The sequence below is a fragment of the Lipotes vexillifer genome, unplaced genomic scaffold (genome assembly GCF_000442215.2).
Source record: "Lipotes vexillifer unplaced genomic scaffold, Lipotes_vexillifer_v1.1 scaffold438, whole genome shotgun sequence".
In the NCBI taxonomy this organism is placed as follows: domain Eukaryota; kingdom Metazoa; phylum Chordata; class Mammalia; order Artiodactyla; family Lipotidae; genus Lipotes; species Lipotes vexillifer.
Window position 1 is genome coordinate 1268833 of NW_006784126.1, and position 26175 is coordinate 1295007.

Consider the following 26175-nt stretch of genomic DNA (forward strand, 5'->3'; position numbering starts at 1 on the left):
AAAAAAAAAAAAACCTCTAGAAGAAAACACAAGAGAAAAGCTAGGTGACCTTTGGGGATGGCAATGACTTTTTAGATACAACACCAAAGGCATGATCTATGAAAGAAATAATTGATAAGTTGAACTTCACTAAAATTAAAACCTTCTCCTCTGTGAAAGACAATGTCAAGCGAATAAAAAGACAAGCCAGAGGCTGGGAGAAAACATTTGCAAAAGACACATCTGATAAAGGACTGTTATCCAAAATGTACAAAGAACTCTAAAAGCTCAACAGCAAGAAGACAGACAATCTGGTTAAAAATGGGCCAAACAGGTACATGAACACATGCTCAACATCACTAATCACCAGGGAACTACAAATCAACACCACAATAAGATATCACCTCACACCTGACAGAATGGCTATTATCAAAAAAACCAAGAGATAACAAGTGTTGGAAAGGAAGTGGATAAAAGGGAATCCTTGTTGCTGGGAATGTGCATAGGTGCAGCCACTATGGAGAACAGTATGGAGCTTCTGCAAAAAATTAAAAACTGAACTACCATGTGACCCAACAATTCCACTTCTGGGTATTTATCCAAAGAAAAAAAACACACTAACTCAAAGAGATTATATGCTCCCCCATATTCGATGCTGCATTATTTACAATAGCCAAGATAAGGAAACAACCCAAGTGTCCATCAACAGATGAATGAAGAAAGAAACTGTGGTACATACATACAGTGGAATATTATTCAACCATAAAAAAGAATGAAATCTTGCCACTTGTGACAACACGGATGGACCTAGAGGGCATCATGCTAAGTAAAATAAGTCAGACAGATAAAGACAAATACTGTACAATATTACTTATATGTGGAATTTTAAAAAAACAAAACCCATAGATACAGAAAACAGATTAGCAGTTGCCAGAGGCGGGGGGCTGGGGGTAGGTGAAATGGGTTAAGGGAGTCAAAAGGCATAAGCTTCCAGCTATAAATAAGTCATGGGCATGTAATGTACTGCCTGGCAATTATAGTTAACAACACTATACTGCACATTTGAAAGTTGCTGAGACAGTAAATCATAAAATTTCTCATCATGAGAAAAACGATCCTGTAACAATGTGTGGTGATGTATGTTATCTAGACTTATTGTGGTGATCATTTTGCAATATATACAAATATCAAATCATTATGCTGCCTAACTGAAACTAATATAATGTTATATATCAATTATACCTCAATTTATAGAAATGGGCTGAGGACCTTCATAAACACCTCATCAAAGATATACGGATGGCAAATAAGCAGATGAAGAAAGGCTCCACATCATATGTCATCAGGAAAATGTAAATTAAAACAATATATCATTATAAAACTATTAGAATGGCAAAAACTGGAGCACTGACAACACCAAATGTTGGTGAGAATGTGGAGCAACAGGAACTCCCATTCATTGCTGATGGGAAGACGAAATAGTATGGCCACTTTGGAAGACAGTTTGGCAGTCTTACAAAGCTAAACATATTCTTACCATATGATCCAGCAATCATGCTCCTTGGTATTTACCCAAAAGAGCTGAAAACTTATGTCCACACAGAAACCTGCAGAGGGATGTTATAGCACTCTTATTCATAATTGCCAAAACTTGGAAACAACCCAGACGTCCTTCATTAGGTGAAGAGATAACCTGTGGTACACCCAGATTATGGAATATTATTCAGGGCTAAAATAAAATGAGTTATCAAGCCATGAAAAGACATGAAAGTACCTTAAATGCATATTACTAAATGAAAGAAGACAATCTGAAATGGCTACCTACTGTATGATTCTAACTATGTAACATTCTAGAAAAGGCAAAACTATGGAGACAATAAAAACATCAGTGGTTGTCAGAGGTTGGGAGAGGGGAGGAAGGGATGAATAGGTAGAGCACAGAGTACTTTTAGGGCAGTGAAAATACTCTGTATGATACCACATACAGATGGGTATGTGTCACTACACATTTGTCCAAACCCACAGAATGTACAGCACCAAGAGTGAACTGTAATGTAAACTATGGACTTTGGGTGATTAAAGTGTGTCCACATATGTTCATCAATTGTTAACAAATGTACTGCTCTGGTGAGGGATGCTGATAATGGGGATGTTATGCATGTGTAAGGGTAGAGGGTACATGGGAGATCTCTGTACCTTCCTCTCAATTTTGCTGTGTGAACCTGAAACTGATCTAAAAATAAAAAAGTCTTAATTAGAAAAAAAATATTCTCACTTGCTGACAAGTATCAAAAAACTTGAGTTGGTATCTTGAACCAAGGCTTAAGCACCTTCCCATCACCTGCACAATCTTGCCCTTCTCATTCCTGCAGCATAATGTATCCTCCTTAGAAGCAAAATTCTTTTTAGCTGAGCTTACCTTTTCTTTCACCTACACAGACTAAAAGAAACACTAAATACAGATCTATAGGGCTTCCCTGGTGGCGCAGTGGTTGAGAGTCCGCCTGCCGATGCAGGGGACACGTGTTCGTGCCCCGGTCCGGGAAGATCCCACATGCCGCGGAGCGGCTGGGCCCGTGAGCCATGGCCGCTAAGCCTGAGCGTCCGGAGCCTGTGCTCCGCAACCAGAGAGGCCACAGCAGTGAGAGGCCCGCGTACCGCAAAAAAAAAAAAAAAAAAAAGATCTATAGGCTATTCAGAAAGTTGAGGTGGCACGCTCAGCTTCCTTGCACACCACCTGCAACTCACTGGAGATGAAGGACAGGTCAAGAACTGCCCCCAAGTACACATTTAAACTGACACCGTCCTCAGACACTTGTCTGCCAACACTGCAGAAAACAGAGTTGCTGTAAAAAAAAAAAAGCTCCCCTCTTCTTGTCAAATACCAGAACTCTCCCCCACCCCCAACACAAACACACCAGAAAATGTTAGAATTAAGACAACAAAACCATATTTTAAATATTTTCTAGAATATAAAGTCCAAAGAGGAAAGAATCCTGCCTTTGTAAGTTTTATTCTTGATTTAGTAGCACGGAATAGATTTTTTTTAAATGATGATGCTTTATGCACAAAAGGACAACCCCCAGGGGTTCTGGAGAGCACTATACTCCAACACTCCACCCTCACTATTTTTAAACTGGAGGGGTAGGAGTTGATTGCAATTAGACTGAATATCAATAGTAGCCTTGAGGGAAACCAAAGAGGAGATAAGGTCCAAAAGGCAGTGACCTGCAACCTCAGTGGGCAGAGGCATGACGCAGATGGCGCCAGGCAAAGCTGTCATGATGACTGAGGGTTCTGAGCCCCTTGAGTCTTTTGCTAACACAGCTGGTACCTCCAGAGTCTTCCCTTTCCTCCACTGTTCCCCGAGTCACCGCCTGAAGCCAGACCCCTCACACATCCCTGTAGGAACCTCCAAATCACATGGCTGAGGATGATTTCTATGACTTGTACCCTCAAGACTGGCCTTCATATGGTCATATCAGAGGTGGGACACGACATATGCCCTGGATGTTTGTAGGCCAAAAACAGTCTACCAAAGAACTCTTTCCAGACATACACAATAACCTTTTAGATAGACTTCTGCATTTCGGTCTGTAACATCAGTTTTCTGAGTTCACACTATGATCCACATTGTTCTTTACACAATTTCTACTGTCATGCTGTCATTTCTCATTGGAAACCTTGATGATGTGATAGAACTATCAGTGGTGATGTGGCAGAACTCCTAATATGTGTGCAAGGAGGGAAAAATATGATATACATATGACTTTGAAATACAATTCTGCCATTTTCTATCTGCACAGGCTTGTTCACAATCTCTCCAAATTTAAATTTCCCATCAATGGGCCAGGAACTTGATGATCAAATTGCTGAAAACCAATAACAAAAGAAAATCATAAAAGCAGCCAAAGGAAAAAGGATGCATTAGAGCAACAAAGACAAGAATGACAGCAGACTTATGCATGAGAAACAATGCAAGCCAAAATACACTAGCACAACATCTTTACTAAAAGAAAAAGAAAAGGCAACTTAGAATTCTTCATCTGTACACATTACATTTTAAAAGTGAGGATGACAGAGGGCTTCCCTGGTGGCGCAATGGTTGAGAGTCCACCTGCCGATGCAGGGGATGCGGGTTCGTGCCCCGGTCCGGGAAGATCCCACATGCCGCGGAGCAGCTAGGCCCATGAGCCGTGGCCGCTGAGCCTGCGCGTCCGGAGCCTGTGCTCCGCAACGGGAGAGGCCACAACAGTGAGAGGCCCACGCACTGCAAAAAAAAAAAAAAGTGAGGATGACAGAAATATTTTTTTCAGACATATAAATGCTGAATTAATCCACCATCAGCCAAAGAGCCCTAGAATATATGTTAAAGGAAAAAGATAAGGCAGCAGGAAAATGAGACTAGATGGAAATTTGGATCTATTCAAAGATGAGAAGAGAACTAAAAACTGTACACATATAGATGAAAATAAAAGACTTTCTCTCATTCTTAATCTCCTTAAAAGACAAATAACTGTTTTAAATGGGGTTTATAAAATTTGTAGAAATAAAGTATATGGTAGCAACAGCACAAAGACTAAGGGAAAATGGAAATAATTGTCATAAGCTTCTTATGTTAAATGTGAAGTGGCATAATATTATTTGAAGGCACACAATTGTAAGTTAAGGATGTATATTTTGAAAACCTAGAGCAAGCACTAAAGTAAAAATAAAAAAGAGGCATAACTAATAAACTAATAATGAACCTAAGATAAAATCCTAAAACTTCTTAATATAAAATAATGCAATAAAAGAGGAGAAAAGGGAAAAAAGAGCAGATGAGACAACTAGAAAACAACAAGCAAACTGGGTGATTTAAACTCACCCATATTGGGAGATTGGTTCAAGATGGCAAAGCAGAAGGACATACGCTAACTCCCTCTTGCAAGAGCACCAGAACCACAGCTAACTGCTGAACAATCATCGACAGGAAGACACTGGAACTCATCAAAAAAGATACCCCACACCCAAAGACAAAGGAGAAGCCACAATGAGATGGCAGGAGGGGCGCAATCACAGTAGAACCAAATCCCATAACAGCTGGGTGGGTGACTCACAAACTAGAGAATAATTATACCACAGAAGTCCACCCACTGGAGTGAAGGTTCTGAGTCCCACGTCAGGCTTCCCAACCTGGGGGTCCAGCAATGGGAGGAGGAATTCCCAGAGAATCAGACTTTAAAGGCTAGTGGGGTTTGATTGCAGGACTTCGACAGAACTGGGGGAAACAGAGACTCCACTCTTGGAGGGCACACACAAAGTAGTGTGTGCATTGGGACCCAGGGGGAAGGAGCAGTAACCCCATAGGAGATTGAACCAGACCTACCTGCTAGTACTGGAGGGTCTCCTGCAGAGGTGGGGGGCAGCTGTGGTTCACTGGGCGGACAAAGACACTGGCAGCAGAAGTTCTGGGAAGTACTCCTTGCCATGAGCCCTCCCGTAGTCCACCATCAGCCCCACCAAGGACCCTGTGAGCTCCAGTGCTGGGTCACCTCAGGCCAAAAAACCAATAGGGAGGGAACTCAGCCCCACCCATTAGCAGGCAAGCAGATTAAAATTTTACTGAGCTCTGCCCACCAGAGCAACACCTAGCTCTACCCACCACCAGTCCCTCCCATCAGGAAGCTTGCACAAGCCTCTTAGACAGCCTCATCCATCGGAGGGGCAGACAGCAGAAGCAAGAAGAACTATAATCCTGCAGCCTGTGGAACGAAAACCACATTCACAGAAAGATAGACAAAATGAAAAGGGAGAGGACTATGTACCAGATGAAGGAACAAGATAAAACCCCCAGAAAACAACTATATGAAGTGAAGACAGGCAACCTTCCAGAAAAAGAAGTCAGAATAATGCCAGTGAAGACAAACCAGGACCCTGGAAAAAGAATGGAGGCAAAGATCAAGAAGATGCAAAAAATGGGCTTCGCTGGTGGCTCAGTGGTTGAGAGTCCGCCTGCCGATGCAGGGGACGCGGGTTCGTGCCCCGGTCCTGGAAGATCCCACATGCCGCGGAGCGGCTGGGCCCATGAGCCGTGGCGGCTGAGCCTGCGCTTCCGGAGCCTGTGCTCTGCAACAGGAGAGGCCACAAAAAAAAAAAAAGAAAAAGAAGATGCAAAAAATGTTTAACAAAGACATAGAAGAATTAAAGAACAAACACCTAGAAGAATTAAAGAACAAACAAACAGAGATGAACAATACAATAACTGAAATGAAAAATACACTAGAAGGAATAGCAGAATAACTGAGGCAGAAGAATGGATAAGTCACCTGGAAAACAGAATGGTAGAATTCACTGCCACAGAACAGAATAAAGAAAAAAGAATGAAAAGTAATGAAGACAGCCTAAGAGACCTCTGGGACAACATTAAACACACTAACATTCACATTATAGGGGTCCTAGAAGGAGAAGAGAAAGAGAAAGGACCCAAGAAAATATCTGAAGAGACGATAGTTGAAAACTTCCCTAACATAGGAAAGGAAACAGCCAGCCAAGTCCAGGAAGCACAGAGTCCCATACAGGATAAACCCAAGGAGAAACATGACAAGACACACAGTAATCAAATTGGCAAAAATTAAAGACAAAGAAAAATTATTAAAGGGAAAAAAGACAAATAACATACAAGGGACTTCCCATAAGGTCAACAGCTGATTTCTCAGCAGAAACTCTACAAGCCACAAGGGAGTGGCACAATATATTTAAAGTGATGAAAGGAAAGAAACTACAACCAAGATTACTCTACCCTGCAAGGATCTCATTCAGATTCAGTGGAGAAATCAAAAGCTTTACGGACAAGCAAAAGCTAAGAGAATTCAGCACCACCAAACCAGCTCTACAACAAATGCTAAAGGTACTTCTCTAAGTGGGAAACACAAGAGAAGAAAATGACCTAAAAAAACAAACCCAAAACAATTAAGAAAATGATAATAGGAGCATACATATTGACAATTACCTTAAATGTGAATGGATTAAATGCTCCAACCAAAAGACACAGGCTTGCTGAATGGATACAAAAAAAAAGATCCATATATATGCTGTCTACAAGAGACCCACTTCACACCTAGGCACACATATAGACTGAAAGTGAGGGGACAGAAAAAGATATTCCATTCAAATGGAAATCAAAAGCTGGACAATCCCACTACTGGGCATATACCCTGAGAAAACCAAAATTCAAAAAGAGTCATGTACCAAAATGTTCATTGCAGCTCTATTTACAATAGCCTGGAGATGGTAACAACCTAAGTGCCCATCATCAGATGAATGGATAAAGAAGATGTGGCACATATACACAATGGAATATTACTCAGCCATAAAAAGAAACGAAATCGAGCTATTTGTGATGAGGTAAATAGACCTAGAGTCTGTCATACAGAGTGAAGTAAGTCAGAAAGAGAAAGACAAATACCGTATGCTAACACATATATGTGGAATTTAAGAAAAAAAAAATGTCATGAAGAACCTAGGGGTAAGACAGGAAGAAAGACATAGACCTACTGGAAAACAGACTTGAAGATATGGGGAGGGGGAAGGGTGAGCTGTGACAGGGCGAGAGAGAGGCATGGACATATATACACTAACAAACCTAAGGTAGATAGCTAGTGGGAAGCAGCCACATGGCACAGGGATATCAGCTCGGTGCCTTGTGACCGCCTGGAGGGGTGGGATAGGGAGGGTGGGAGGGAGGGAGACGCAAGAGGGAAGAGATATGGGAACATATGTATAACTGATTCACTTTGTTATAAAGCAGAAACTAACACACCACTGTAAAGCAATTATACTCCAATAAAGATGTTAAAAAAAAAAAGAAGAAAGCTGGAGTGGCAATAGTCAGATCAGATCAAACAGACTTTAAAATAAAGAACATTACAAGAGACAAGGAAGGACACTACATAATGATAAAGGGGTCAATCTAAGAAGATATAACAATTATAAATATATACGCAGCCAACATAGGAGCACCTCAATACACAAGGCAAATGCTAACATCTATAAAAGAGGAAATCAACAGTAACACAATAATAATGGGGGAGTTTTTTTTTTTGCGGTTCGCGGGTCTCTCACTGTTGTGGGCTGTCCCATTGTGGAGCACAGGCTCCAGACGCGCAGGCTCAGTGGCCATGGCTCACGGGACCAGCCGCTCCGCGTCATGTGGGACCTTCCTGGACCGGGGCACGAACCCGTGTGCCCTGCATCGGCAGGCGGACTCTCAACCACTGCGCCACCAGGGAAGCCCAATAGTGGGGGACTTTAACATCTCACATACACCAATGGACAGATCATCCAGACAGAAAATTACTAAGGAAACACAAGCTTTAAATGACACAATAGACCAGACAGATTAAACTGATATTTATAGGACATTCCATCCAAAAACAGCAGATTACACTTTCTTCTCAAATGCACATGGAACATTCTCCAGGATAGATCATATCTTGGGTCACAAATCAAACATCAGTAAATTTAAGAAAACTGAAATCATATCAAGCATCTTTTCCAACCACAGGGCTATGAGATTAGAAATAAATTACAGGGAAAAAAATGTAAAAAACACAAACATATGGAGGCTAAACCATAAGTTACTAAATAACCAAGAAATCACTGAAGAAATCAAACAGGAAATCAAAAAATACCTAGAGGGGCTTCCCTGGTGGCGCAGTGGTTGAGGGTCCGCCTGCCGATGCTGGGGACACGGGTTCGTGCCCCGGTCCGGGAGGATCCCACATGCCACGGAGCGGCTGGGGCCGGGGGCCGCAGCCGGAGCCTGTGCTCCGCAACGGGACAGGCCACAACAGTGAGAGGCCCGCATACCGCAAGAAAAAAAAAAACCTAGAAACAAATGACAATGAAAACACAATGATTCAAAACCTGTGGGATGCAGCAAAAGCAGTTCTAAGAGGGAAGTTTATAGCAATACAATCCTACCTCAAAAAACAAGAAAAATCTCAAATAAACAATCTAACCGTACACCTAAAGGAACCAGAGAAAGAAGAAAAAGCAAAACACAAATTTAGTAGAAGGAAAGAAATCATAAAGATCAGAGCAGAAATAAATGAAATAGAAACAAAGAAAACAGTAGCAAAGAGCAATAAAACTAAAAGCTGGTTCTTTGAGAAGGTCAACAAAATTGAGAAACCTTTAGCCAGACTCATCAAGAAAAAGAGGGAGAGGACTCAAATCAATAAAATTAGAAAAGAAAAAGAAGTTACAACAGACACCACAGAAATACAAAGCATCCTAAGAGACTACTACAAGTAACTCTATCCAATCAAATGGACAACCTAGAGGAAATGGACAAATTCTTAAAAAGATATAACCTTCCAAGACTGAACCAGGAAGAAACAGAAAATATGAAAAGACCAATTACAAGTAATGAAATTGAAACTGTGACTAAAAATATTCCAACAAACAAAAGTCCAGGACTCGATGGTTTCACAGGTGAATTCTAGCACACATTTAGAGAAGAACTAACACCCATCCTTCTCAAACTCTTCCAAAAAATTGCAGAGGAAGGAACACTCCCAAACTCATTCTATGAGGCCACTATCATCGTGATAGCAAAACCAGACAAAAACACTACAAAACACGAAAATTACAGACCAATATCAGTGATGAACATAGATGCAAAAATCCTCAACAAAATACTAGCAAACAGAATCCAACAACACATTGAAAGGATCATACACTATGATCAAGTGGGATTTATCCCAGGGCTGTAAGGATTCTTCAACATACGCAAATCAATCAATGTGATACACCATATTAACAAACTGAAGAATAAAAACTGAATGATCATCTCAATAGATGCAGAAAAAGCTTCTGACAAAATTCGACACCCATTTATGATAAAAATTCTCCAGAAAGTGGGCATAGAGGGAACCTACATCAACATCCTAAAGGCCATATATGACAAACCCACAGCAAACATCATTTGCAATGGTGAAAAACTGAAAGCATTTCCTCTAAGATCAGGAACAAGACAAGGATGTCCACTCTCGCCATTATTATTCAACATAGTTTTGGAAGTTCTAGCCATGGCAATCAGAGAAGAAAATGAAATAAAAGGAATACAGATTGGAAAAGAAGTAAAACTGTCACTGTTTGCAGATGACATGATACTATACATAGAGGATCCTAAAGATGCTACCAGAAAACTACTAGAGCTAATCACTGAATTTGGTAACGTTGCAGGGTACAAAATTGATGCACAGAAATCTCTTGCATTCCTATACACTAACAACGAAAGATCAGAAAGAGAAATTAAGGAAACAATCCCATTCACCACTGCAACAAAATGAATAAAATAACTAGGAATAAACCTACCTAAGGAGGTAAAAGACCTGTACTCAGAAAACTATAAGACACTGATGAAAGAAATTAAAGATAATACAAACAGATGGAGAGATATTCCATGTCCCTGGATTAGAAGAATTAATATTGTGAAAATGACTATACTACCCAAAGCAATCTACAGATTCAGTGCAATCCCTGTCAAATTACCAATGGCACTCTTTACAGAACTAGAAGAAAAAATCTATTCGGAGACACAAAAGACTCCGAATAGCCAAAGCAGTCTTGAGGGAAAAAAATGGAGCTGGAGGAATCAGACTCCCTGACTTCACACTATACTACAAAGCTATAGTAATCAGGACAATATGGTACTGGCACAAAAACAGAAATACAGATCAGTGGAACAGGATAGAAAGCCCAGAGATAAACGCACACACCTATGGTCAACTAATCTATGACAAAGGAGGCAAGGATATACAATAGAGAAAAGACAGCCTCTTCAATAAGTGGTGCTAGCAAAACTGGACAGCTACATGTAAAAGAATGAAATTAGGACACTCCCTAACACCATACACGAAAATAATCTCAAAATGGATTAGAGGCCTAAATGTAAGACCGGACACTATAAAACTCTTAAAGGAAAACATAGGAAGTACACTCTGACATAAATCACAGCACGATCTTTTTTGACCCACCTCCCAGAGTAATGGAAATAAAAACAAAAATAAACAAACCAGACCTAATGAAACTTAAAAGCTTTTACACAGCAAATAAAACCATAAACAATATGGAAAGACAGCCCTCAGAATGGGAGAAAATATTTGCAAATGAATCAACAGACAAAGGATTAATCTCCAAAATATATAAACAGCTCATGCAGCTCAATATTAAAAAAACAAACAACCCAATTAAAAAATGGGCATCAGACCTAAATAGACATTTCTCCGAAGAAGACATACAGATAGCCAAGAGGCACATGAAAAGCTGCTCAACATCACTAATTATTAGAGAAATGTAAATCAAAACTACAATGAGGTATCACCTCACACTGATTAGAATGGGCATCATCAGAAAATCTACAAACAGCAAATGCTGGAAGGAGTGTGGAGGAAAGGGAACCCTCTTCCACTGTTGGTGGGAATGTAAACTGATACAGCTACTATAGAGAACAGTATGGAGGTTCCTTAAAAAACTAAAAATAGAATTACCATACGACCCAGCAATCCCACTACTGGGTACATACCCAGAGAAAACCATAATTCAAAAAGATACATGCACCCCAATGTTCACTGCAGCACTATTTACAATAGCCATGTCATGGAAGCAACCTAAATGCCCATCAACAGAGGAATGGATAAAGAAGATGTGGTACATATGTACAATGGAATGTTACTCAGCCATAGAAAGGAACAAAATTGGGTCATTTGTAGAGATGTGGACAGACCTAGAGACTGTCATACAGAGTGAAGCAAGTCAGAAAGAGAAAAACAAATATCGTACGCTAATGCACATATGTGGAATCTAGAAAAATGGTACAGATGAACCATTTTGCAAGGCAGAAATAGAGACACAGATTTAGAGAACAAACGTATGGACACCAAAGGTGGAAACTGGGGGCGTGAGGGGGGTGTTGATGGTGGTGGGATGAATTGGGAAATTAGGATTGACATATATACACTAATATGTATAAAATAGATAACTAATAAGAACCCGCTGTTTAAAAAATAAATAAAAAGAAAAAATAAACTCACCCATATTTATCATCATATAAAACATAAGATGCTCTAAATACTCCACTAAAAAGTCAGAGATTGTTAATTTGAATAAAAAACATGAATCAACAGTGATGTCAACAAAAAAATCCTTCAAATATAAAGACACAGAAAGGTTAAAGGTAAAAGGATGGAAGAGGATGTATCACGCTAACACTAATCAAAAGAAAACTAGAGGGCTTCCCTGGTGGCGCAGTGGTTGGGAGTCCGCCTGCCGATGCAAGGGACACGGGTTTGTGCTCTGGTCCGGGAGGGTCCCACATGCCGCGGAGCGGCTAGGCCCGTGAGCCATGTCTGCTGAGCCTGCGCTCTGCAGCGGGAGAGGCCACAGCAGTGAGAGGGCCTCGCACCGCAAAAAAAAAAAAAAAAAAAAAAAAGAAAGAAAGAAAGAAAACTAGAGAATCAATACCAGACAAAGCAGGTTTCAGGGAAAAAAAATACTACCTGCCATAAAGAGGGATATTTTACAATTATAAGTGAGTCAGTTCATCAAGAGGAAGGATAAAAAAATCCTAAATGTGTATGCACGTAATAATAAGAGCTTCAAAGTACCTGAAGCAAAAACCAATAAAACTGAAAGTATAACAGATAATCCACAATTACAGTTTGAGATTTCAAGGCCACTTTTATAGTTGACAGAACAAGGAGAGAAAAATTCAATAAGAACATGTAAGATGTGAACACTAGTAACCAAAACCACCTAACTGATAATTATAGAATGCTCCACCCAACAACAGAAACACACACATTCTTTTTAGTGTACAGAAAACCTTTACAAAAAGAGATCATATTCTGAGCCATAAAACAAGTCTCGGTAAATTTTAAATTATTACATTCATCCAGTGCATTGACTGAAGCACAATGGAGTCAAATAAGAAATCAATAACAGAAAGATATCTTTCAAAGATAATCATTTTAACAGCATAACATGTGAAACAGTTAGGCACAATTCAACAAAATGTATGCAACACCTAAACACTAATAACTGCAAAATTTCCTAAAAGAAATTAAATAGGACCTGAATAGAGATAATAAGCTACACTTATTGATCGAGAGACTCAATATTGTTCAGACGTCAATTCTCCATCAATTGCTCTATAAATGCAAAACTACAGTTTTACAATCCAAACCTCACCAGGCCTTTTCATAGAAATTGTCAAGTTAATTCTAAAAGGCATATGAACATGTGAAGGAATTAAGACAGCTGAAACAATTTTTTAAAAAAGAACAAACTTGGAAAACTTATACTACCTGATTTTTAAGACTCATATAAAGCCACAGAAAGAGAGACAGTGTGGTATACGTATAAAGACAGACGTATAGATCAACGAAACAAAACAAAATCCAGAAACAGACTTACAAACATATGGCCAACTGATTTTCAACAAAGGTACCAAGACAATTCAACAGAGAGAATCATCTTTTCAAGAAATGGTGCTTAGGACAATGGTATGTATAAAAAAAGAACCTCAACCCTTATCTCATACCATATATAAAAATGAACTCAAAGTGGATCACAGACATGTTATAAGAGCTAAAATTATAAAGTCTTTAAGAAGAAAATATAGAACTTCTCAGTAACCTTGGATTAGGCAAAGATTCTTAAATAGGACATGAAAAGCACAATATATTCCCTGAAAAGGATAAATTGGACTTCATCAAAATGTAAAACTTTTGTTCTTCTTAAGATACTGTTAAGGCAAAAAAAGCAAATTACAGTCTGGGAGAAAATATTTGCAAAAATATATACATAATACATATAAAGAAAGTGTATCCAGAATTCAAAAATAACTCCAACAATTTAGTAAGACAAAATAAAATAAAATAAAATAAAAAACAGCCAAAAAGAACTGAAGCATTACTTCACAAATGATATACAAATGGCCAATAAACATGTGAAAAGATACTCAATATTATTAGCCATCAGGGAAATGCAAATTAAAGTCACAATGAGATACTACTACTCATCCACTAAAATTAAAATTTAAAAGATAAACAGTATCAAGTGCCAGTGAGGATGTGAAGCAAGTGGAACGCCCGTTGCTGGTGGGAATGCAAAAATGGCATAGCTGGTTTGTAAAAAGTTTGGACACCTCTACTAAAAGTTTTTCTTATGAAAGTTGGCTATATTCTTACCATGCAACCCTGCAATCTCATTCCTAGCTAGAATTGAAAACAAGTGAAATGAAAGCATATGCTCACACGAAAACCCACACATGAATGTTTGTAGCTGCTTTATTCATAAATGCCCCAAACTAGAAACAACTGAAATACCTTCAACTGGTGAATGGCTCAATAAGCTGTGGTAGATCCACCCAATGGAATAGTACTCAGCAATACAAAGGAATGAATACTGATACGTGCAACAACGCAGATGAATCTAAGGTGTGTTATACTAAGTCAAAGCAGCCAGAGTCAAAAGGCTACACACTGCATGATCTCATCTTTCTGACATTCTGGGAAAGGCAAAACCATCAGTACTGAAACAGATCAGTGGTTACCAGGGGCTGAGGATGAGAAAAGGAGTTATAAAGGGGCAAGAGAGCATATGAAGGATGATGGAACTGTTCCCAATTTTGACCGTGGTGGTGGTTATATGACTCTATGTGTTGACTGAAACTCATAGAACTGTACACCCACAAAAACAGTGAATTTTCCTTTATGTAAATTATACCTCAATTAAAAAAATACTAATGAGAACAATTTCTTCCCCATGATGAGGAGCTATTGAGAGGTTTATTCAACATGTGGACTCGCTGAATGGACTGGCACCCTATCACTCTTTGCAATTAGCATGGTAGCTAGTAATAAGGATGACTTTCTCAGCTCCTCTCTCTGTTCTAAGATACACATCTCAACTGTGATATCTGCAATCTCTCCCAGCTGCAGGCCTCAGATTCTCAGGTGCTTTCCTTCCAAATCATATTTTTTCTCTTGTGCTCAACATCAAAATTTGAAAATAATTTCCAGTGAAAAGAGACTGGAGTAGTTTCTGAGCATGAATAAAGCCAAATCATTTTAATTCTCCTGCTCAGCATATCAGACACGTATCACTTGCTCCAATCTGCTCAAAGACTGCAAACTAAATTGGTACCCAGTACTTGACTGACAAGTGATTACCGTCACTCTGTTGCTGAAATCTATTTCCAAGGGGCACTGTACTCACTGTGGTTTGTTTTGCTCACTTGTTTTGCCTTGTACTGTTTGTAGTTGTCTATCTGCTATTCTATATCATAAATTGCTCTCTATTCAATGGAAACTGTGGTTGTTTCCTCCCTAAATTTTGATTCCTGTATTTGTTCAGGTAGGAATATAAGGAGTTCTCAATATCCCTGACTGTTTGCTCAGGACCACTATGTGTCATTTTATGCAAAGATGATTGAGGAGTGCAATTTGAGCAGTGATAAAAGAAGCTGACGTTCCAAACACAAGTCCTGGTGCAAAGAAGTATAAACAGAAGTACAGCTATCACTGGAAAATTATTCTTATGACAAAGGAGAAATAAATAAGTTTCAAACATGTCAAAAGCATAGATTTTCAAATAATCATCCTCTTGTCTGGCAGAAAAACAAGGAGGCTAGGAAATGAGCCTTAAAATGAGCCTTGAATCTTAAAATTATTATGGTCATGAAATTTATTATCTTCTATTTAAGAGAGTTTTACATAAAACTTAAAAGTACGACTAACTAGAATTAATTTTCACTTGTTTGATGAACACACCTTCTCATGATAATATATACTTTTGTTTCTAGGCTGATGTTCCAGGTTGGGAGTTGATTCAAGCAGAAATTTCTGATTCAAGCAGAAATAAAGGTCACTTTCCTGTTTTGTTCACCAACGTAGATCAGCAGCATAAATGCTGCCATTAATCTAACTGGTGAAATAAATCATAATTGTAGATATCACTTTACCTCTTTTATAAGCAATAAGGACACACCCTGATCAGAAGGTTCCAAAGGCTGAGAAAAACCCCACGGTACCAGGTCACTAAACAGCAATAGCAGGAATTCATCCCTCCGTCTGTTTAGGTACCACTTCATACTTTCCAAAGTGCTCAGGAATGCATCCCTCCGTCTGTTTAGGTAACACTTCATACTTTCCAAAGTGCTTTCAGAAACATTCTCTCATTTGGCCCTCAAAGAAATCTTACGAGGTAAAATAAGTATTATTCTTCCATATTACAAGTAAGAACAATGAGATACAAAAGGCTACATAAATTGCCTAACAATACCACACAAAAGTGATGGGAATCCATAGCTCCCACTCGAAACCAGGAAGATGAGTTCATCCAGGACACCCACACCCCGGCAGATACTCCACAGCTCCCCGGTGCACCCTCGTCCTGGGGAAATGAAGGTATACATGTGAGAAACATCACATCATTTAATGGTTGGCTGACTGGAAAACAGAAAGAGTCAGAAGCTTTCGCTAGCAGACTGAAATTGTTATTTTATTTTTTTTGAAATTTTTAGACTAAATAACGGATGTTGATTGATGTAGTACAATCCCTCCCTTCCTTGCGTCTTCCTTCTCCCTCACCCTCCTCCTTCCTTCCTTCCTTCCTTCCATCCTTCCATCCACACAGTCACCGAGCACCCTCTATTTGCGATAAGCACTGTTGCTGTGAATACAGAAATGAACCCAGCATGGGCCCTGCCTTCAGGGAACCTGCAACGGAGTAGAGGTACAAGTGTGTGTTAATAAATAAGGGCTCATGAATGCTCTGAAGGAAAGATGTACAATACAGAGTGGATCCATAAAGAAAAGAGTGATGAGTTCTATTGAAGAGAAAATATCAAAAGAAAGTTTCATGCTGGAGGTGATGCTTGAGCTGGATCTTGTGAAATGAGTGTTTCTCGGGCATGACAGGGAAGGAAGACCAGGCTGGCCTGTCTGGGAAACTGCAGAACTCGGTCTAGGTGACTGAGGAGGTGGCAGGGAGGAAGAATGATGAGGCTGGGAATGTACACAGGAGAGACCATGAAGGCTCCTGTAGGACACGCTGTGGAGTTTGTACATGTCTTGTTTCTAGAGCATCTAGTATCATCAAATTACACTTCTAGATTCTGAGATATACATAAATTACTAAGGCTTGTCTTCAAGGAATTGCTTATTTCGACTCATGAGGTATAATGTTAAAGAAAATTAGATTTTCACAACCCTGCTAATGCTTCCAGTCATCAAACTTAGTGACAAGGACGAAATCTAAGCATAACTACAATGTGATCAAGAACATCACAAATACTTGAAATATCACACACCGGTTGAAAGAAATCCCATTTTTTTAAAGGAATTTTAAAATCCCTTTAAAATCTCACATAGCTCACTTTAACGCAGCTATAGCTGCCCGATCCAAAAGCAAACGCTTTTGGGATGAGTGTGCAGAGTACGTTTATTGTTATAAAATTTACCATCTAGCTATTCAACTAGCGAACACATAAAGTAGGTTAAACTGCCTCTCTTCATTTCCTTTCATGGCTTCCAAGACCTAATTTTTAAAGTCTGGCCATGAAAATCCAGGTGCACAGGACGATTTGGCCACCGTATTTGGCTTGTGAGTACTGAGAAAACTGTGGACCCTGTCAAGTGGGTATCACACCAGCAATGATGATGGGTCAAATAAAGAGTGTTCCGTGCTAAAGAAAATTTGAAGATGAGATGATTAAGAGTTAAAATAAAATCAGGAGAAACCTGATCATTTACAGTCATCCTTGGCTATTCTTCCGGGCACATAATAAAAACGCATAAAGAAACCGAGCACGCGTTCAAGCACTGAGTTCCGAGCACTGGAACCGTTTCCCCAACTGTAAAATGGGGCAAGTCACCTGCTCTGCTGTCCCCACAGAACTTCTGAGAGGCTCTGAGGGGGATGGTGTGAGTCCGCAGAGAGGGGAGAGGCGCTGCTCCACCACCCTGGCCACTACAGTCCTCATAAACACCCCGTCACCTGAGCTCCCACGGCCCTTTGCCTGTGCTGCCCACTGTGTTCAGTACACACGGTCTCGTTATATTAAAAAAAAAAAAAAAGAAGCTTGGTGAACTCCTAAATTTATTGCTTTCGCCTCAGGAAGAATGACTGAGAAAAGTAATTGTTTAGGATATACTTTCCTTTTCTCGACCTAAGACTATCAATTTACTAGAGGCTTCCACAAAGCATTCAGACAAAAATCAAATGATGTTTTAAGTTCTCTTTGGTGATATCCCCTGTTCATTCAAGTTCTCTGAATATGTGAATTCCTCCTAGAGGAGATTAAACGAGCATTTGAACTTGTTGAGTAATTAACTGCTGGTGGTCTGTAAGTGTAAATTCATTTCTTCCAGCAGTGGATGTTTGCTTCTCAAGCTCTTGATGTCTAAATAGGGAAGAACTGCTCCCAGTCAAAGGAATTTCAGGAATCGGGTAGAAACACACACATGTGGTACGGGGTGGACAAACGACAATCACTACTGCACTGGGCTTCCTCTCCAGGCCCCCTGAAGGCAAGATTGATGTCCCTGGGGAAAGCAGGGCACCAAAAAGATGGTTAGAAGGAGATGAGAGATGATCTCCACGGTGTCCACTGTTCCTCTCTGAGGATGAAACCAGAGCTGCCCCCATCACCGCTGCTTAGAGACTCTTCCCAGGAGCCTTAGAGGCTGAATAGCCACGTTCTTTCATCACCAACTTCTTCTAAGACCCAGTTAAGTCCTGCATATCAAGTCCCAAGACTCTGCAATACTTACGTTTCCATGACACGTAGCACATAACTTTAGTTGTAAGTTATATTTATGGATCCTTTTTTTTTTTTTTTTGGGGGGTCCGCGGGCCTCTCCCGTTGCAGAGCACAGGCTCCGGATGCGCAGGCTCAGCGGCCATGGCTCACGGGCCCAGCCGCTCTATGGCATGTGGGATCTTCCCGGACCGGGGCACGAACCCGCATCCCCTGCATCGGCAGGCGGATTCTCAGCCACTGCGCCACCAGGGAAGCCCTGGATCCTTTTAATAATAATAAACCTACGATTAACTGCCTATTATGTGCCTTTTTTCTTTACACATTTAAATCAAAAGCTTACTATTATTATTGCTATTTTACCGACGAGAAAACCAACAGTTAGAAAAGTCATGAGACTTGCCCGCGTCTACACAACTAAAGAATGGCCAAGTTGAGACTCAAACCACACTTCTGCCATTATACTACCATGCTTCTTTATGTCTAGCAACTGGAAATTATTTTTATGTTCTATGATATTTTTAGCTCTAAAATGAGACTTCCAACCAGAAAATATTTATAATGCTTCCGGTTTAGTTACAGAGTCAGAATACCTGGACTAGAATCCTAGCTCCCCCATTCACTAGCTCTGTATCTCTGTGAAATTTGCTTAACCACCTCTAAGGGTCACTTTCTTTATTTGTAAACCAGGGATAACAGTAGTGCTATACTAAAGGGCTGTTGTGAAAATTAAGTAAGATAATAACACAAAGCCCTTAGCCCAGTGCTCCCCTTACAGTAAATAGTCAACAAAATTAGCTACTATTACTACTGTTTTGATTTAAATGAAAGAGATGCTATGACCCTCTTTTAATTTATAAGGCTACAAGGCTATTTGTTTATGAGGTCCCTGCTATAGGGCTCTGTAAGCAAACATGATATGGGCAACCTATTCACGTTATACAACTGGAATAACTGCAAACAAGAAATGTATGCATTGTTCTATATAGTTTACATTTACATTCTTCTGTAACTAAATGATGTTCCTCCTTAGGTAAAGAGAAGAGCTACTGCTAATTAATCTTGTAAAAGGCCTCCAAGCAGACATATGAACAGACAGTACTCAAAACAGTGAGATACAGATCGTTTTAGGTTTCTAGATGCACCAAACTGAAAGGTGAAGCATTGAAAATAGTGACTTTTCTGTACTTGAAAATCACAATAGATAAAAACAATCATATCAAGTTTAGGATATATGCAACTTCCCAGGAACATATCGACTTTAGAACGTGTGTTATGCACATGTGGTAAATGTCACAATCCTTCGTAGCCTCAGGCTTGCTCTTGTCTTCCTAGTAGAGCCATTACATACTTTCAGTCACAGTGCTTCTTTCCATCCATTCATCCATTCATTGTCAAATACTCACAAGACTTGAGATAATTAATGGCAAGAAAAAAAACATACAGTAAAAGGTACACTACAAGTAAAAAGTAAAAATCAGGATGAAGAAAAAAACATAAATTACAGTAGCAAGTAAAGAACAGAGGGAAATATGGATCACAGAAGTGCAGGTCATGAGAGCCATGAAATGCAGTTGAGCTTCCTGATATTCGGAGTGAAAAGGGAAACATGGTGGTTCCTCTTGTCAAGAGTAGAAAGAGCAGGGACCTCCCTGGTGGTCCAGTGGGTGAGACTCCGCGCCCCCAATGCAGGGGGCCTGGGTTCATTCCCTGCTCGGGAACTAGATCCCACATGCTGCAACTAAAGATCCTGCGTGCCGCAACTAAGACCCAGTGCAGCCTAAATAAATAAATAATTTAAAAAAAAAAAAAAAAGGTAGGAAGAGCAAATCATGGATCCTTTAGGATCAGAGTGACTGCTCCATTGCTGATACTCCCACAGGGCTCCAGGCCACATTCACTTCCCCAAACCCCTTCCTCACGTACCCTCCAGCCTTTCCGGCAAAAGCAACCACTTCACTTCTCCCCTTCAGGTAACTGCCCATCTCATATTCTATATGGCTCCAGTGGGGCTGCTGATCTGCCAGAGCTACACTGGTTCACATGATACATGTATAAATTTCTTTAAAGTGCCTCTTCCTCAAGATACTTCATTTCTATCTCTTGGAAATTTTTCATAATATACTTTTGTTAATATACAAAAGTACTTTATGCCATAATAAATTACAATGTCTCTGATATGTATAGTGCCCTCCAGGGTTGTATAGTTTACAACCTGTACCTTCCCTCAGATTTTACATATGGAAATTAGAAGAGAAGAACTCATTCCACTTGAACGTTGAACAGTAAAAATACTCCCCAGAGCTGCTGGAAGTCATATCCCCACCACGGAGTAAAACCTGAGAAGATGAGGACACAGAGGATGCCGGAAGCCACAGCCACCACCAGCAAGCAAAGCCTGAAGTGTGTTAAATTGATCTGGGTGAGGGGTTTCCCTAGAAACATCAACAATTAATTTGAATTACTGTAGCATGTAATTTTAAAAAAAGTTCCTCCAAAACTTAACGAATTCCCTGTGTTAAATTCTCTCTGTTAAAATAACTGGTGTCACTCCGACTTTCTTGACTGGATCCTAACTGACACAAACTATTTCTGTATTTTTCCCCTCACAATGCTGCATTTACAGAGGACTAAGATATAAATAACAAGGGCAAAGGGTACAAAGTTAAGAGCAGTTATGAGGCTAATTTTTTAAAACATATTGCTAAAAATTGCATACTTCATGAACTTGCTTCCCTACAAAACAATTTGTTTACTATCTTTTAATTTAATATTCAAAGTTCATATAGTTTTACATATACTTTTTAGGTTTTATAAAATCTAACAATCTGTATATCTAATTTTACATTGAAGATTAAGTAAAGGATAGTGTATATTATACAGTAGTGGGTATACAATAGCATCACAATGAATTTTTATCTTAAATTTACTCTACCCATATTATGGAAATTAATTTAAAATAGATGTAAATATGGACAAAATGTTTTCATAAAAATTTCATTCACAAAGACAATCATACAACAGGCAATATACCTTAGCCTGTTATCTCTAGGACTTATTGATACCAACTGCCTGCTGTTACTACAGAGTTCAGTAATCAACATTTTATGTGCTGCTTAGGTGATACAACAGTGTACCTAGACCTGAACCCAAAGTTGTATGTTACATTTCTATTTTAAACAAAGTTTGTTGATCCTAAAGGTACTCATTTAAAATAGGCATTAACAGTCATTATAAAATATGAAATAATAATGAGGCATACATTTTTTTCATAAAAATTTTGGTCTTCCACTTAAAGAGTGTGATGGCTTACAACAGTTGAAAACGCTACCTTAAAATATCTTCTTTCAGGCAATGTATTAAGAAGTATTAAGGTAAAATCTGACTGTGATAACTTCTTTCTCTTTTAGGGCTCCATTTCAGTATTTTCATTATTTAAAATGAGAGATATGCAAACATAATTAGAATACTACTGGGTAAATATATCTTTACCATTTGGCTCCTAAAATCACCAAAAGAAAATGTGTTAAAATGAACACTCACTGTCCTAATTCTACCACCCTGGAGCCATAGAGAATAATTTCTTTCCCTTCCACATTAAAGAATCCTCCAAATATTTTAAGACAATTAATTTATCATCCTAGCTAAGCAGCTGCAGTCCTTCAGTCTTCTTACGATGTGGTTTCCAGCCTCTTCACCATCCTGGCCTCCCTCCTTAGGACATACTCCTGATTGTCAGAATTCTAAATAAGGTCTGACTGCTATAGATCTAGATAGAAAGTTTTAGATTAACAGATCAACTGCTTGCCAGTTTATTAGTTATCATAAACATCAATCAAAACTCAAAAAGCTGAGTTTCACAGCTAACTTTAGCTGGATATTTTAAATGTTTAGAAAGTGTGAATTTTATTTTTGCTCTAACAGTCAGATGTGAGGTATCAAACTGAAACTTGGTGTAATTCACATGGCAAATGCCAACACCAACTATCTAACCACAAAGTTGGGGGGATGGGGGAGCAGAGACACATTAAAAAAAAAAAGTGAATCACCCTTTTCCATCAGATTCTTACCAACTGGGTGAGTTCTCTCCATGTACTCCAAGCACCCTGTTTTTACATCACCTTTTCCCGGCACTATAATTTTTCTGTATATATATCTGAGGTTTACAAATGACCTTGACTAAAGACCTAAGTTTCTTTTTTTTTGGGGGGGGGGGGTGAGTGTAAAAACAGAAAATTATAAGCCTCAAATATCTTTGACTCAGCCTTTAGTAAAATTAACATCACTTATATCCTAGTTAGCACAGACTATACTTACTCTTTATACTTTGATTATACAGTTGAAACTATACTCATTCTTTATATTTTCATCATATAGTTCAGTTTTTGCCTACGACTATTTAAGGGCAAAGAACGTTACTATACAACAGAAAGGTTGGTGTTAATAGTTCTAAGTTCCGTTAACTTGTACCTTTGACATTATAAATGTTTGTTAAGGGAAACTTTATTTGCTAAAATGTTTGCTGTAGAAACTGTGTTTGCCTGCGTCAAGCTGTAACCTCTGCCTGTGATAGGAGCTTGAGGTAACTTCCACTCTGAGTGGTAATTAACTCACTTTCACTGGACTTGGCTGACTTAGCTCTGTAACTTTCCTGGAATGAAGGAAGGGGTGTGGCTCTGCTGGTTAGACTGAGAGCATCAAGATCTTTCATCCCCGCTTTCTCCCTTCAGAGCATATGATAAATACTGGGACCCAAAACATCTCTTTTTAAAAAGTCACGTAAATTAAAAAGAAATCCTCCAACAATGGGGACCATGTATCATCACTGTATCTTCCTAACACTTGGCTCAGGGCTTTCCAAATGTGACATGCTCAACAATATTTATTAGTTGAAGTGAAGTGAATTACTCTTCATAACAGCTCTCACTTAAGGCTAAATAAATTTCATTGCCACTAAAATGGAACATGAAAGTTGAGAAGAAATCAAAGACTTTTTACCTCTTCACTAGGTTTAGAAATATTTGCTCCAGAATGGATGTACCCTTAGACACACTGAGTGTCTTCCAGAATATATCCGAAGCCTTTTGGTTGCAGGGGGCAAAAATTTAACCCAAGCAAGTTAAACAAAGAAAAGAAGGAGGATTTATTGCTTCATAAGATAAGGTCTCAGTCAAAGCTGAACTCAGAGGCTCAAACAATATCAACAGGACTATCTCTTTGTCTCTCCTTCTCTGGCCTCCTTCTGTGCTTCATTCTCAGGAAGACTCCCCCTCACTCCCTACCAGCTAGCAATCTTACGCTTACATCCTTTCCACTCACAACCCGAAAGGAAGACAGATCCTCCATCAAATCTTAGGGAAGGCTATGGTTAACTCCACATGGACCACATGTCTCTCCCAGGGCAGGGAAGCACGGCATCATGATGGACAGAACCCCAAGAAGAAGAGGAGGGAAGCTACAAAGATAAATGTTGTAAGGCTGCTAAACAATTCAAGGTCTGAAATTCTAAGTCCCTTTTTTCCCCTCCTGTGCAAGATGGAAATAAAACCATATTTTGTCAGGTTGACTTCTAAGGTGACTTTGGTTGTACAGTACGTTCTCATTCATTACAGAGAAATTATATTTACTGGGTCTATTATTAGCCAATCACTGTGTCAGGCATTTTATAGACATTTGCTTATGATAAGCAGACATTTAAAATGAGGGTACAGAGGCTTTGAGAAGTTACTTAGAATAATAAATACTAGAGCCAAGGATGCAAGCCGAGTCCATTTGCCTCCAAAATCCTCTGCTTTCAGCACTGAGAGTTCAGGGGCTCTTTTGAGTTTCTTTACTGTGGGCATCAGAAGTTGGTGGATGAAAGCTCAAAGATCTACATATTAGTCAGGGTCAACTTAGTTAAACAGAAGGCAACTATCTATAGGAAGTGACTTATCAGATGCCCTGAAAGAGTTTACTAGTTGCCTGAAATTCCTTCATTAGAGATTATTTTGGGCTAAGTCAATAGGGAAGCTTAATTTATTATTTTACTTCCCAAGATCACTTGGAATAATTCAGTCTTGTTAAATGCATATGTCCCAGGAAGGGGTAACATTCGAGGCTTTCTTCTATTTACCGAAACCTTTATGTACATCAGATTCCCCACTCCTTTTTTCACATGGCCCCCAAGAAAGAAGATATAGGGACAGGTAGCATCACATTGTTTGACAGGGCATCTAGGCAGAGCTCACAACAGCCAAGGGGGCTGGGAAAAATTCTACAACCTTTGTACTCCCAATGAAAATTACTCAGCATTTGATCATAGAATCAGCAACAAAAAATTCAGTCACCATATAGCCTATGAATTAACAAAGGGAACCAGGCATAGTAGCTATCAGCATTTGCTCTAATGTTCCAATACTTAATTTTTGAAACATAAACCTCTTGGGTATACATTACTTATTAAAGGAAAAATCTAATTTTTAGTGACTAGGGTTAAATGTTTGATATTGCACATTACTGTTGCTACCACAATGTTACCCACAGAAACCTTAGGCACAATGTTACACGGAGCACCACTGGCTTTGCTGTGCTTCACAGCTTCAGAAAGGAGGTAGCAGATAATGGGCTGCCTGGCGTCCCAGCCTCCTACCAGCTCTTGCCCCCACAGCACCCCTGGAGGACCGTAACTGAGAAGTCCCCCAAACTACTAGTTTTCAGCCACTTCCCCTCTTAAATGGGACAGATGGGAAGCATTTTTTTCTAATAGTTTCACTTCATAAGCAGTTTTCCAAATGGCCCTGGCAGAGTACCTAGCACACAGTAAGCATTCAATAAATTAAAAAGAAGAGAATGAGGATGAGGTGGAGAGAAAGACCAGGAAGAAGAAAGAACTGCATCTATAATATTTATTTCCTAGACTCTAAGCTCTAAGAGTCAATGAAGAAACGTTCAAGATCATGGTAGTTCAACCCCCACTTCTTAAATATGAGGAATTGAGACCCAGAGAAATTAGCAACTTGCCCAGTGTCAGACTGGATGTTAGGAGCAGAGCTGGGTTTATCACCCAAGTCTCCTTTCTCCTAGTCCTGTACTCTTTCTATAGTAAAAGCTGCATGCCAAGGGGTGGGCCATCTGTATTCAATAGGCAGCAAGAGACTGGAGTCATGCTGTATCCCCTGCAGAAACACATTTCTAAGGAAGGAAAATGAATGTTGTTGTCCACTGATGTGGGGTTCCCTATCACACACTTCCTGGGGCCCATGCTGCAGTGTCTAAGGGAGAACCTGCTGGGATCTGATGCTATGAAGAATGGTATACGACCTGGGTCCTGCTTGAAATCTATGAGATGAAACAGAGCACATGTATGAAAGATAACCGTAAAGTCAGTGTATCTAAGTGCAAGT

The 26175-nt window shown here is 39.5% G+C and overlaps 1 protein-coding gene across 2 annotated transcripts in view; it reads right to left on the minus strand.

Moving 5' to 3' along the window:
• The window catches only part of AKAP7 (A-kinase anchoring protein 7), a 144097-nt gene that overhangs the window by 9167 nt on the left and 108755 nt on the right, over window positions 1–26175 (minus strand). The gene's annotated exons all lie outside the window — the stretch shown is intronic.